We start from the raw sequence: 12,043 nt of genomic DNA, 5'->3' as shown, positions 1-12,043 counted from the left end.
ACCAGGGTAGTGATGAGTCCAAAGCATTGATTTTTGGAGTTGGAACCCCTTAGGGGTCATGTAAGCCATGAGTCACAAGCTGATTGTTTATATGACCCCTGGTCAACTCTGTTCAGCCATTTGGTTATGCCTGAATAGTGTTTTAAAGGCGACAGACTATCACACCATTAATTTAGCTCATCCAGTTCCAAGAATTCAAGATACCCTAAGCATTTGGGTATTCAAACCATGATCTGAGCCAAACTACTAAAGATATACATCACAGACACGGTATACATGTATATGCATATTGTGTATGTAAAAAAAAAAAAATTCTACTCATCAGGAGAATTCCTCCCATGGAGAAACCGATGTTAATTCAGAAGAAAGGCTTTATGAAGATAACTGGGGTGAGGTAAGGCACTCAGAATGCTTAAATAACCAAGAATATTTAACAAGCTGTGCTGCATAATAAAAGAGGCAGGGTAGGGAATAGAGGATGTAACTTAGTAAGATGGAAACCTAATTCTAGAGAGGAGAAGAATAGTGATGGCAGAGGCAGAGATAGAAACCCGTTAGAGATACAGGAAGGGAAGACTGAGGAGAACAGAAATGTCTGATGGGGATTTCTTAGTGGAAAACTGCATTCCATGGTAGTATAGGATTCCTCCCTCTGTCTCTCCAAATGGTTATAAAAGTCTATAAAATAAATAAATAAATAACCTCACATACACTTAGTGTAATGAAGTTACTTAGGAAATCATTGAAGCAGCTGATCCCTGCGTCTTGGCCAAAATTATAACCAAAAGATCCACTGCCATTGAGTCAATCTGGATGCATAGCGACCCTACACCTTGTACTTACTTGAGGACAGAAAAGTCTTCATTCCCCTGATTACCACACTTTTCATTTCTTGGTATGATAAATGAAGTCTGTCCTTACTTTAATAACAAGCCACTTAATAATTTGGATAATTTTAATTCACAAATGTGTGAAAAAAAAAAATTGAGACATGCATGATTTTATGTCTATACTAATTTCTAAATTGGAAAACAACTGAAGGAATTTAAATAAATTACATCTGGACTGAGAAACATGCCAAGTTTCAGTCCAATGCAAATTAAAGTGGCTTAGATGTAAATCATTTCAATCAGTTCTAAGTATTTCTCAAAATAACACGTTTTGATTATGATTTCACAACCCTGATATTTTTCTTGTTCCATTTCAATTGGCTAATGAAAATGGAGGCATATATGAACAGATCATTGTCATCTGCACTCCAACCCATATGCCTTCTACAGTATTTAGGCTTGATTTCTCTTTTCTGTAGTTACTGGGGCCACTCAACAGTTGGCTGGCAATGTCTTATTTTAAATATCTGATAATGTGAAGACAAAAGACCTTTTCTCTTTACTAAGTGGTAATGTCACACTATCTTTCTCCTATAGCCAAAATGCATAAATAATTTGTATTATATCATTTTTTTTCTAGAACTCATCTGAAATTTCCCCATCGATTATGGAGCCCTAGTACAGTGTTCCCCACCAGACACATAACAACATTTCTAAGCTTTCTCATTAGTTGCTCTTACCTTTGGGACCTAAATAAAGTGTGTATAATTGACTTATTTACTTTTCTATTTTGTACTCTGTCTTGTTTCAAAAGATATTTAAGCTAAAAGAGACAGAAAAGATGATTAAGAGAAAACAAATGAAGTACAACTATAACAACAACAAGAGAACAGGAATGGATAATGATGGTAATGATATTATATTAATACCTTTTTTAATCGATTTATTATATGTCAAGCACTGGACAGTACGTTTACATGCAGTGTTTCATTTTATACAAAAAAAAAAAAAAAGCTGGTAGGACCATATTATACTTATCTCTGTTTTATGAGTAAAAAGAGCAAAGTTCAGAGAAATTAGTGATTAAACTAATGTCACTCCTTTAAGTAAGGCTGAAGAATTACGATTCAGATTCATCTTTGATTCCAGGACCTAAACTGTAAGCAACCAAATTCTAGGCTAGTAAAATTAGCAATAAACAATAAATTTTAAGTGATAAAGATGAAACAAAGGGCTTAGTAAAGTCAAATGACCCAGACATGAGGTTAATACAGAAATACACACTCTCAAGTGAGACACAGAATGCATGATTTGACTCTAAGCTTCCTAGCAGTAGATGTGAAGAAAGGAACAATTACTTCCTTAAAATTTGCAGCATATACAAGGTAACAACAACAAAAAAAAAAACAACTGCTCAAGAAAGAATAAAAACCGCTGGTGGTAAGCAGGGAATGGGCAGAATTGGGAGAGGCGAAGTCGTAGTCAATGAAACTGGTGATAATACTATAATTTTGATCTGTATACCGAAAACAATGTTCTCAGTAGAATGTTCAGAGAAGGGAAAGACAATATTTTTCATAGGCTAGAAGAAAAGATAACCTTCACAAAGAAGTCTCATTTTTCACATCCAGCAGGCTATATCTACAATTACTCTAGCAACTATAATTCCTCACTGCTTGTCTGTCTTCCAGACAGAAGAAAAAGAAAGAACAAAGTTATTTCTTTTGTTCTCCCACTTCTCATTTCTTTATTCTTCTTTTAGGAGGAAGAGAACGTTGAAATCACAACAGCTTCACATCCTTCTCTCTAATCAAAGAAACAAATGTACTAAGTGGTTTCTTTATTTCAAGAATATGAACATATATTATAAGCCCATAAAATTCATGAAAATGACTGGTAATAATAAAAAGAGTAGCATGATTTCTTTGGTTTTTGAAGACTCTCAGATCCAAGCTGAATGCATAATCACCATCCACCACACCCACTCTGGTCTAAGAAATGGCCCTTCACGCACTGAATGGTTTGAGTCAAAAAAAGAAAACTATCTCCCTCTCCATGAACTCCCACCTCCAATCAGTTACTGAAAAACAAAACCAAAGCCATTGCCATTGAGTTGACTCTGATTCATGGTGACCCCATGTGTTACAAAATAGAACTGTTCCATAGGATTTTCTTAACTGTAATCTTTACAGAAGGAGCCCTGGTCACTTAACGGTTAAACACCGGCCTGCTGACAAAGTCAGCAGTTAGAACCCATCCATCTATTCCTCACTAAGAAGCAACAGGAATGTCTTTGAGATATAATGTTGCTCATGTCATTCAAAACCTTTCATTGGTTTCCCATTGAGCTTAAAGTCCAAGTTAATGACCATGGCTGACAAGGCTCTGCATGACCTGGCTCCTGTCTACTTCTCTAGCCGTGTCTCTTACAAGCCTTTCTCTCACTCTTGCTTCCTACCTCTTAGTTCCTTCCTCTTCTCTTCGGTCCTTGAATGGGACAGGAAAATTTCCCTCAGAAGCCTTCTCTAATGCTCTGGCCAGATCAGACCATTGTGGTCTATGTTCTTCTAGTTCTCGGGATATCACCTTTACAGGATTAATTGCCATGGCACATAACTATTTCTGAAATTGTTTGATGTCTGCTTTATCTGCTTACTAGAATCATCACGATAGCATGAAGCAACAAGCATCTTGTTCACTGCTCTATCTTCAGAATGTAACATACTACCTGCCATATAGCGGATACTCAAAATTTGAATGAAGACATTATTAATGAGTGAATCAAAAAATAAAATACTAATTCCCCATGAAGATGGTATGCAAAATGAACTGTTTTTTCTAGAAATAAGTGGATTTGTGCTCCCTCTGCCCCACAGTCTTCACTATTTTTTTTGTGTAACCAGTAGCATGCATAAAGTGATAACGCATACTCAGAGTGACTGCCCTGTCCTTTGTTACTCTATGGCTATGACACTAAGTAAAAGTAAAGTGGCCCATAAAACCAACCAAACCAAACCCAGTGCTGTCGAGTTGATTCCAACTCATAGCAACCCTACAGGACAGAGTAGAACTGCCCCACAGAGTTTCCAAGGAGCGCCTGGCGGATTCGAACTGCCGACCCTTTGGTTAGCAGCCACAGCACTTAACCACTATGCCACCTTTAAACCCATGCCTACCTGCCACTAAATTTGTGTTGGATTTTTTTACTAGAAGAAAAAAAAGAAACTGTCCTAAATTTTCAGCCCTACTTCTCAGCATTTGATATCCAAATGTGATCTGATGGTAGACATTAAAAAAGTCTACAAATGTTAAAAATAAAAGAAAGCACCTCAAATTTCATTATCCTGAACCTACAGTAGGCCCCTAAGACCTCCTATCTCAGCCTTCCTACTTTAAAGGAAAGTAGACCCAAGAAAGACATAGTGATAACTGGCATGGATGACATTAGAATACAGATTTTTCCCATCTAATGCGCTCTTTCTCCTCTCTCTCTGTCTCTGTCTCTCTCTTTCTGAGCACTACCTAGTGGAACTTTCTGTGTTGCTGGAAATGTTCTATATCTGCCCTGTCAAATATGGTAGCCACTATGTAGTATATGTGGCTATTAAGCATTTATAACATGCTAGGGCAATGAGGAAACCCTGGTGGCCTAGTGGTTAAGTGCTACAGCTGCTAACCAAAGGGTCGGCAGTTCAAATCTGCCAGGTGCTCCCTGGAAACTCTATGGGGCAGTTCTACTCTGTCTTATAGGGTTGCTATGAGTCGGAATCGACTCAACAGCACTGGGTTTTTGGGTTTAGGGCAACTGAGGAACTGAATTTTTAACTTCATTTAATTTTAACTAATTTAAATTTAGATAGCTACATGTGGCTAGTGACTACTGTATTGGGCAGCATAGCTCTAAAATATACCAAGGAAAGCCAAGAAAAACTAAACCTATAATATCAAATAGCTTTCAGCAAGCTAGAAAAGAGATCTTAAATTACCTAATATTAACTCTCCAAGACAAGGATAACAGAAAAAGGAAGTAGGATGTGTTTAGTTACCTATAATACGGAAACAAAACAAAACAAAAACTTCAAATTGGAGTAAATAACAAAGGAGATGTATGGGTTCTTATGGAAACCCTGGTTACATAGTGGTTACGTGCTACAGCTGCTAATCAAAAAGCTGGCAGTTTGAATCCACCAGGTACTCTTTAGAACTCTGTGGGGCAATTCTACTCTGTCCATAGGGTCGCTATGAGTCAGAATCGACTTGGCGGCAATGGGTTTGGGTTTTGGGTTTTGTTTTGTTTTTTTATGGATTCTTACAGCTTGACCATCCACAAGTAAGTTTGATTCAGCAACTCCACCAAGCCCTCAAGGACCTGGCTCAGTTCCAACTCTCTCTCTCTCCCCCTTCCAAGGCATCAATTCATTCTAATTTGGACTCCCCATTCTCAAGGCTTGGAAATAATCCTCTGCTATCTGAGGCCACTTAGGCAATGGCCCTGCCCTCCAGACTCTGGGTTTTGCCATACTTTTATGATTCTGGGTGAAGGCCTCTAGCCCTGGGCTTCAGCTCCGCCTTCCAGGCCCACTGAAATGCCAACTTTGCTCCCTCGCATTTGGGCAGCCCCATTCTCCTAGTCCGTCTGAGTGGTGACCCTACCCTGTCGGCCCTAGAAGGCCTCATTCTTCTGTCCCTTGGATAGCCCCACCCCCTTAGCTTTGGGCAGCAGATCTAGCCCCAACTTGCTGGCACTTGTGAAAGACAGCCCCATACTCTGGAATCAAGTTGGTGAAGATGTGTATCTTTGACACTTAGGAGACTGTGACCCTGCCCTTTGAAACTCCAGAGCCCATGGCTCCACCCTTTAAGCCCCAGAGACTGTGGCCTTGAGGCAGCTCTGCTTCCTGTGTTCCTTGTCTCTTCAGCTTCTGCTTCCTAGTTCCTTGGCCTCTCATCCCCTTGCACTTCTTGGGCTGGCCCAGCATCTTCCCTGCTCTGGCAAGTGTTCCAAAGCTCTTTATTTCTACCAATGAGTGCTGCAAAGCACCCAACTCAGTCAGTAAACCATGGCCAAAAGGCACTCAGCTCTCTTGCTTCATGGTTTGGCTCCCATGCCATCTCATGCCAGTCTCCTGGTTCTGCTGCTGCCCTTGCTCTTCTGCTGCTATTTGCCATCTGCACTATCTCCAGTGTTACACCTCTCCTCACTTCCTTCTGAGTCTTTACCAGAATTGTCTTTGATGTCCACAATTCCACTAACAGTCTCTTCAAGGCAATCTAGGCTTTTACAATCAGTCACTTGAAACTCTTCCAGCCTCTACTCACTCACAGTTTCAAAACCACTTCCACAATTTAGGTATCTGTTACAGCAGCACCTCACTCTCCTGGTACCAAATTCTGTCCTAGTTATCTACTGCTGCTATAACAGAAATACCACAAGTAAATGGCTTTAACAAACAGAAATTTATTCTCTCACAGTCTAGGAGACTAAAAGTCCAAATTCAGGGCACCAGATCTAGGGGAAGGCTTTCTCTCTCTGTCAGCTCTGGGAGAAGGTCCTTGTCAAGAATTTTCCCCTGGTCTGGGAGTTTCTCAGCGCAGGGACCCCAGGTCCAAAGGACTCACTCTGCTTCTGGCTCTTCAGTCTTGGTGGTATGAGGTCCCTCTCCTTTGCTTGTTTCTCTCTTTTATACCTCAAAAGAGATTGAGTCAGGATACAACCTAACTCTGTAGATTGAGTCCTGTCTCATTAACATAACTACCTCTAATCCTGCCTCATTAACATCATAGAAGTTAGGATTACAACACATATGATAATCACATGAGATCTCAAAATGGCAGACAACTACACAATACTGCGAATCATGGCCTAACCAAGTTGACACACATTTTTAGGGGACACAGTTCAATCCATAACACCCATCATGGGTAAAACATGGCTGCCTAAAGTTGCCTGAAGTATGTTCTTCTTCACTTGTGTAATGAAAACAGAAAGGGTAACTTTGAGAAGCTCTCTCAGATGAGCAAGAAAGTCCCTAGATCCCCCAGTAAACCACTTCTCATGTCTCATTAGCTTGACTTGGGTCACTTCCCCCTCCTTGAGTCAGTTGCCTTGACTGGGGAAAAGATTACATTGTTAGTCTTACAGCAGCTCCACATATGCCATCCCTAAATTGAGAGAGAAATAGGCTTTCCCTAAAAGAGATCCATGGGCTGAGAGAGGTATAGCATGTAAAGGAAAATTAGGACAGTAATGAGAAATGGAGAGTGAATTTTGAGGACATAACCACAGTCCTGACTAAAACTAGTAATGTTCTCACAAGTATTCTTAGAATTAAAGTACTTCCGTATTTTTATAGTTTTTCCAAATTACAGTGTAATATATTCACATTTTTATAACATAAAACACTAATAAATAGAAAAATTTAAGTCATATATAATCTATCCCACTAAAGTTACCTAGTTCTATTGTTTTTTATAAAATTGTACTTCAATATGCTTTATTTATTTTCTTTTCTCAAAATATTATGTTCACCCATGTCAGTAACTACTCCTATAATAGTGCCCTTACTCTCCTTAACAAATATACAGTACTTCCATTTACCTAAATATTCCAGTTCAGATTGTTGGTTGTAAAATTGTAGTTAGCCCTACTTCGTGGCACTAAATTTTTTGATACGAAAGAGAATTAACAAAACGCATATTTTTATTTTTTATAGGACCCTACATGATACCAGTAATTAACTACAATAGAAAAACAAACCCTCAATGCCTGCTGTGGGCTTAAATCCTATTAGCTTTTCTTGGCTGTCTAGGTTTGTATCCAATCTGTCTTCAGGTAAATTTCTTTTATAGCTCTGTCTTACTACTAACATGACTGGTTATCTATTCTCTTTTATCTAGTTTGAATTTTAATTTTGTGAAAGAAACAGTTTCCAGAAATAGTGGAAAAATACAGAAAAATAGGACTATACATATTTTAAAACCATATCTCTTTGATCAGCAAAGCAGAATAATAAAAGAGTTAAGAGAATGACTCTGGGTCCAACTGCCTGGGTCCTAATTTCAGCTCCACCACTTACTGGTAGATCCTATGTTTCCTCACGGATACCTAATTCAAAGAATTATTCTTGCCTTCCATGTGGGAGAAGATCAAGCTGCTCCGGACATAAGAATATATCAATGAACTTTTTAAATTAAATTTGCTTTCTAAACTTTTTTTTTTCTAAACTGTAATTAAGATTTCACTCTAAAGATGCTTTCTCACCCGCCTATGCTTTTGTAGATTCAACTGTTTCTACTTGAAACAACTCTGCTTCCCCTTCCACTTCCACTCTTCACTCTCCTTCCCCTAAGTCAACTCACCTCTACATTTGACTCTTGAGTGTCATTCTCCATGCCATTTTTCTTGGCCTCCCAAGTCTGGGTTAGACACTTCTGTATTACCATATGATTCAGCGCCAACCCTATTTGCTATAGCATCTTCTGTGTTGTGCCATATTTGTCTATTTACTAGTCTCTCCACTAGACTATATTGAACGACCCAGGAAGCATCAAAAAAAGATGAAAGGAATACACAGAGTCAATGTATCAAAAAGAATTGCTAGATATTCAACCATTTCCGGAGGCAGCACGTGAACAAGAACCAACAGTATTGAAGGAAGAAGTTCAAGCTGCACTGAAGGCCTTGGTGAAAAACAAGGCTCCAGGAATTGGCAGAGTACCAATTGAAATGTTTCAACGAATAGATGCTGCACTGGAGGTGCTCACTCATCTACACCAAGAAATTTGGAACTCAGCTACTTGGCCTACAGATTGGAAGAGATCCATATTTGTGCCCATTCCAGAGAAGAGTGGATCCAGTAGAATGCAGGAATTATCAAACAATATCGTTAACATCACACGCAAGTAAAATTTTGCTGAAGATCATTCAAAAGTGGTTGCAGTAGCATATTGGCAGGGAATTGCCAAAAATTCAAGCCAGATTCAGAAGAGGACATGGAACGAGGGATATCATTGCTGATGTCACCTGGATCTTGGCCGAAAGCAGAGAATACCAGAAAGATGTTAACCTGTGTTTTATTGACTATGCAAAGGCATCCAACCCTGTGGATCATAACAAATTATGGATAACATTGCAAAGAATGGGAATTCTAGAACATAATTGTGCTTATACAGAACCTGTACATAGACTAAGAGGTAGTCAGTCATTCAGACAGAACAAGGGGATACTGTGTGGTTTAAAATCAGGAAAGGTGTACATCAGAGTTGTATCCCTTCACCAAAATCTGTATGCTGAACAAATAATCTAAGAAGCTGGACTATATAAAGAAGAACGTGGCATCAGGATTGGTGGAAGACTCATTAACAGCCTGCCATATGCAGATGACATAACCTTGCTTGCTGAAAATGAAGAGGACTTGAAGTACTTCCTGATGAAGATCAAAGACTACAGTCTTCAGTATGGTTACACCTCAACATAAGAAAACAAAAATTCTCACAACTGGACCAATAAGCAACATCGTGATAAATGGACAAAAAAGATTGATGTCAAGAATTTCAGTCTACTTGGAGCCACAATCAATGCCCATGGAAGTAGCAGTCAAGAAACCAAATGACATATTGCATTGGCCCAATATGCTGCAAAAGACCTCTTGAAAATGTTCAAAACCAAAGATGTCACTTTGAGGACTAAGGTGCACCTGACCCAAGCCATGGTATTTTTAATCACCTCGTACACATGTGAAAGCTGGACAATGAATAAGGAAGACTGAAGGAGAATTGATGCATTTGAGTTATGGCGTTGGTGAAGAACATTGACTATAACATGGACTGCCAGAAGAACAAACGAGTCTGTCTTGGAAGTACAGCCAGAAGCTCCTTAGAAGCGAAGATGGCGAGACTTTGTCTCATGTACTTTGGACATGTTATCAGGAAGGACCAGTCCCTGGAGAAGGACTTTATCCTTGGTAAGGTAGAAAAAGAGGAAGACACTCAATGAGGTAGATTGACACAGTGGCTGCAACAACAGGCCCAAACAAAGCAACAATTGTGAGGATGGCACAGGCCCAGGCAGTGTTTCATTCTATTGTACGTAGGGTTGCTATGAGCCAGAACTGACTCAACGACACCTAACAACAACCACCACCACTAGACTATATAGGGGAAATGGTGGTTAGTAGTAGAATTCTTGCCTTCCACATAGGTGACCTGGGTTCGATTCCCGATCACTGCACCTCATGTGCAGCCACCACCCGTCTGTCAGTAGACGCATGTGTGTTGCTGTGATGCTGAACAGGTTTCAGCAGAGGTTCCAGGCTAATACAAACTAGAGAGAAAGGCTTGGTGATCTACTTCTGAAAGTCATTCAGTGAAAATCCTGCGGATCACAATGGTCCAGTTCACAGCTGATCATGGGTATGGTGCAGGATCGGACACTGTTTCATTCCATTGTGCATGGGGTCATCATGAGTCAAGGGCCAACTCAATGGTAGCTAAGAACCACCACCACCACCAGGCTGTCTTTAATCTCCACATTCTCAGGCAAAACATAGTGCCTTTAACTTTTTCAAGCACATTATGCCTTTTTGACTCAAAGCTTTTGCACGTTCCGTTCCCTCTATCTGGAACTTTCTTCTATCCTATTCTTTGTCCAACTAGCTCTTTCTTAATCCATCTATTCTTAGAAAGACCATATTATCCCCTGCTTGAAAACCTACAATGGTTTCCCAGTGCACAGAGCAGACTGTCTGAATTTTTTTAAAACCACATACCATAAGCCCATCATGAACCACATTCTCCAACCTGATGTCATGTCACTCCTCCCTACCCTACCATGCTCTAGTCACTCTGGTCTTCTCTCGTTAATTCGTTCACGTATTCATTCATTCCGCCAGGATCTAGTCTATAAACAAAATACAGGACGCAGAACTCAAGAACTGGTGAACAAGATAATCCTTGTCCTGCCTCATATCCTCCAAATACTTTCCAGATCTAGGACCTTTGTACTAGCTATAAGTACCACGGGGGCAGGATGGATGCCTGGGTTATTCATTGCTGTTCACTCACCATCTGCCAATGTACCGGGCACATAGTAGGTGCTCAATCAATATTTATAGAGAGGATAGATACGTGAATGTGTGAGTGAATGAATAAACATAGCCACTTCTCACTTATTCATGTTTTAGGTGTTTTATGAATTCGCAGCAAGATTCTAAGCGGTTGGCAGTGGGCTGGCAGGGAGGAGGCTGGGACCAATTTCAGATGATGTGTCTGCATGTGTATGGGTGTTTGTGTGGGAATCTGAACATAAGAATGCCTAAATGTGCATCTTCAACTGTGTTCCTGTGCCAGAGGGAAAGGCTTTTTGCATCGCTTCTTGTTTTCACTCATCCACCCTTTTGTCCCCTTCTCCTAACACACCATATTGATAGTAGGCCTTCCCCACTACTGGTTTCCACCTTCACAGCCCACTTTTTTTTTCAGACGGTTATGGAGACCATGTGGCATCTCTGGGAGTCCCAGCTTAGGGAGGAAAATGTAGCAGTTACTAGTTTAGAGTGGGGAAAGGGAATTATAAAGGGAGTTCAGGGAAACCCTGGACAGTATCAAAGGAGCAGGAGGACACAAATGAACATGCCCACACTCGAGATTCCCTAAACCAGAGCTCATCCATCTTGGCTGTGAACTACAATAACCTGGGGAGCTTTTAAAACTCTAAACGCCCAGGCCACACCCCAAATCAATCAAATCAAAATCTCTGGAGGTATACTTCAGGCTACAGTATTTTTCAAAGCTCGCTAGGTGGTTCCAATTTGCAGCCGAGTTTGCAAACCATTGCACTAAAACAAAAATTTTCCAGCAGTAGGCCTCTGGTCACTATGGCAACCCTAGAAATACCTGAGAATTCTTGCTAATTAGTTGCCAAATAAGAAGTTTGTTCTCTGTATTTTAACGGATTTAAGGTTAGCCCAATTCAGGCACATTTATTGAATGCTTACTATGTGCTTGGCATGATAATAGCTACCATATGAAACCTCTTTTCAATTTCCTTCTGTAGTTCTTATTTAACTGCATAGATTACATAAGCCTTAGGAGTTCCAAGCAATGTCTCATGGACATTATGGGTGCCTCCCATTCTCTCTTGATTTTCACTCATGTGATCATAATTCTCCTGCTAAGCTGATTGTTGGTTCTAGAAATCGTTCCAGTGGGTCAAG

At 40.0% G+C, this 12,043-nt stretch overlaps 1 long non-coding RNA gene across 1 annotated transcript; it reads left to right on the top strand.

Annotated features, from left to right (window-relative positions):
- Nucleotides 1-357: 357 nt before the first annotated feature.
- On the top strand, nt 358-2,698 carry LOC126063583 (uncharacterized). Its single transcript, XR_007514392.1, has 3 exons — nt 358-394; nt 1,645-1,738; nt 2,593-2,698. It is a non-coding gene; the product is annotated as an uncharacterized LOC126063583 (long non-coding RNA).
- Nucleotides 2,699-12,043: the final 9,345 nt, after the last annotated feature.

This window comes from Elephas maximus, chromosome 20 (genome assembly GCF_024166365.1).
Source record: "Elephas maximus indicus isolate mEleMax1 chromosome 20, mEleMax1 primary haplotype, whole genome shotgun sequence".
NCBI classification, from domain to species: domain Eukaryota; kingdom Metazoa; phylum Chordata; class Mammalia; order Proboscidea; family Elephantidae; genus Elephas; species Elephas maximus.
The sequence above is the reverse complement of the archived record's forward strand: the minus strand, read 5'-3'. Positions and strand labels throughout refer to the sequence as shown.